This window comes from Rutidosis leptorrhynchoides, chromosome 1, assembly GCF_046630445.1.
Source record: "Rutidosis leptorrhynchoides isolate AG116_Rl617_1_P2 chromosome 1, CSIRO_AGI_Rlap_v1, whole genome shotgun sequence".
Taxonomy (NCBI): domain Eukaryota; kingdom Viridiplantae; phylum Streptophyta; class Magnoliopsida; order Asterales; family Asteraceae; genus Rutidosis; species Rutidosis leptorrhynchoides.
Window position 1 is genome coordinate 574,997,638 of NC_092333.1, and position 3,316 is coordinate 575,000,953.

The 3,316-nt window shown below is 36.0% G+C and overlaps 1 non-coding gene across 1 annotated transcript; it reads left to right on the forward strand.

Moving 5' to 3' along the window:
* The first annotated feature begins 2,183 nt into the window (after nucleotides 1-2,183).
* On the forward strand, nucleotides 2,184-2,290 carry LOC139886834 (small nucleolar RNA R71). Its single transcript, XR_011772695.1, has one exon. It is a non-coding gene; the product is annotated as a small nucleolar RNA R71 (small nucleolar RNA).
* Nucleotides 2,291-3,316: the final 1,026 nt, after the last annotated feature.

Sequence of the window (3,316 nt, forward strand, 5' to 3'; positions counted from 1 at the left end):
AAATTATTTTTTTAAACTTAATGAAATAAAGTAAATTTTATTTTTAAATTCACACAAAACTTAAATTTAAAAAGCGTATTAATTTCATACAAAACCTACAAAACAAAAAAAATTCAGAATGGGGGGAGAAAACTAGTTATTTAGTGTCTGCTAGTGGAAAAGACCAATCGGATTCCATTCTCGGAACTACACGAGAACAGAACAACTAACTCTAAACAACATTTTCTTTTTAGAACATTTGAATCCCCCCACACTTAGGTAGCTGTGGTGTCGAAATTGTGATTAGCTTCATCGTCAATTTCTCTTGGACCATAATCAACTTGCATATCTGTAACTTTTGCTTTAAGCCATTGGTCAGATTTCTGTGTAATATCTACAAATTCAACTAGTTTTGCCTTTTCTTTAGGAGATAGATTGGATACTAACCGGTTACATAACGTAAAGTTCCCCTTGTTTCTAGCATCGCGAATCCGTTTAATAAGTTTCTTCATTGAACTATTAATAACGGGGTCATTTAATTTCGTATCAACAACGGGGTTCTTTGTTATCAAGTCATCATTAGGTATTACTTCATCTTCCCCAAACTTAGGCATTTTATTATTGTTAAGCATTACCGTTGGAGTTGGTAAAACAGTATGGTCTTTACCAATCGTTTTTGGTTAAACGGTTTTGGTTGGTGGAGATTTAGACTTTCGAATCATAAAGGTGACCGATTTGTCACCATCACTAAGTGTCATTCTACCCTTTCTTACATCAAATAATGCCCTGGTGGACGCTAAGAATGGTCGACCTAAAATTAGAGGAATGTTTGAGTCCTCTTCTATGTCAATGACAGTAAATTCGACTAGAAAGGTTAAATTACCTACTTGAATGGGTATGTTGTCAGCAATTCCAATTGGGTGCCTAATGGTTTGATCAAAAAGTCGAACACTCATTTCCGTTGGACTTAACTCACCTACTCCTAATCTCTTATATAATGAAAGAGGCATAACACTCACACTCGAACCTAAATCTGCTAGTGCATCATACATGACACAATCACTAAGTAGACAAGGAACAATAAATTCACCCGGATCACCTAACCTGGGTAGAGGTTTCGGTGGAACTGTCTTCATCGGGGTTACTTTTACGGTTTTATTTTTTTGTACTTTCTTATTCTTCTTCTTCTTTCCAAAGGTAAACTTTATTACCTATCACTTGCTCATACTCAACTCCTTTTTCTTGGAAATGGGATAGGTGGTCTGTATGGTGTCACCACTGGCTTTACATACTCGGGTGGTGTTGATGTTGTAACTTCTTCATTGTTACTCACATCTAAAACCTTCCCATCTTCTGGTGCTGGTTTTTCAGAATTTGTTGATACCATATTAACATTCTCATTCCGAGGATTTGCTTCAGTATTACTCGGTAGCTTTCCTTGTTCCCTCTCACTCATCATGCTAGCAAGTGTACCTATGTGTTTTTCTAGATTCGAAATGGAAGCTTGTTGAGTTCTAAATGACTGATCAAACCTCTCATTTGTTTGGGTTTGAGTTGCAATAAATTGTGTTTGAGATTCAACTAGCTTTTGTACCATTTCTTCCAGATTTGACTTTTTCTCTTCGGTTTGTTGTGGTGATTTATACAGTCCAGGTCTTTGTTGATTGAAAGTGTTGTTTTGAGTTGGTTGGTTATTCGGACCTTGTTGGTTATACGAGTTATTGTTGGGTCCATTTGGATTGTAAAGAATGTTTTGATTTCGATTGAAGTTTGGCCTTGGCGGTTGATAATTATTTTGATAATTATTTCCCGGCCATTGGTTCATGTAGGAAACATTCTCATGTTGTTCCATCGTTTGTTCAATGTGACAATCTTTTGTTAAGTGTGGTCCTCCGCATTACTCAGAACTGATTCGTATTGCGTGAATATCTTTAGTCATCTTTTCCATTCGTCTTTCGAAAGCATCTATTTTTGCGGAAACATAATCAAAGTCATGGCTAGAATCGGCTCTAGCCTCTTTAGATGAATGAAAGATATCTTTTTCCTGATGCCACTCATGTGAGTGGGAGGCTGTATTATCAATTATCTTGTGAGCTTCAGTTGCGGTTTTCTACATAATGGAACCACCATTTGCTGTGTCGATGTCTTTTCGTGTGGCGATGTTGATGCCTTTATTGAAGATTTGCACTATTTGGAAAGTATCTAGACCGTGTTGAGGACATCCTCTCAACATCCTTCCGAATCTTGTCCACGCCTCATATAATGTTTCATTAGGCTTTTGCACGAACATGGAAATTTCTCCTTGAAGTCTCACGGCTTTAGATGCCGGAAAGAATCTTTTAAGAAATTTCTCAACTAATACATCCCATGTATCAATCGCTCATTCAGGTAATGATTCTAACCAGTCTTTGGCTTCTCCCTTTAAAGTCCAGGGGAACAACATAAGATAAATAGTTTCATCCTCAACTTCTGGGATTTTAAATAGATTACAAATCCTATTAAAAGTTCGAAGATGTTCGTTTGGATATTCTTTTGTTGCACCACTAAATTGGCACTGATTAGTGACCATGTGTAGGATTTGTCCTTTGATTTCAAAATCTGGCGCATTAACATCTGGCTTAATAATGGCGTGACCTTGGCCTGTGCGTGTGGCTCTCATTCAGTCTTCCATACTTTGAGGTTCTGTTTCTTCCATATTTGAATTTGTTGAATCTGAATCACTAGAAGATTCTGATTTAACGGTTTGTGGTTCATGAGGAATGATTAGTAGTTTAGGATCTTGGAATTGTCCTTGAATATCCTCAGGGTTCTCAATTGTGAAATCGGGTTCAAAAGATGGATTATCAAAAATTCGAATTGGAGTACTTGTTCGACAAGATGATGATTCTAAAGAAAAATCAACGGCGATAATATTGGTTAAATGTCTTGATCGAGTTACAGGTGGTGAACGTATGAAAGGTGGTGAACATTTTGCTCGGTGCATTCACTGAATATCCTATTAGTTATAAAAATAAAAATTATATAAGTTATCAAATTAATAGACTTTTCTGATTTTGCCCACGTTTCGAATAGCCAATAGATGCAGCAGGTAGCCAGAACCCTTTAAATTGGAAGCCCACAACTCGCCACTAATAAATCCAACTATTACTACGAACCAGAAAATTGGTGTTAATTAATTTAATCGCTTAAAGTAATTTTGAAAATTTTGAAATAAAAATCTATGTCCTAAAAACTAGAGCGTAGAAATGAAAAAGAAAAAGCACGTCGAAGAACGTCGAAAAATAAAAATATGAATGAAAAACGTCGAAACTTAAAAGTCTAAAAATTAAATCTAAAA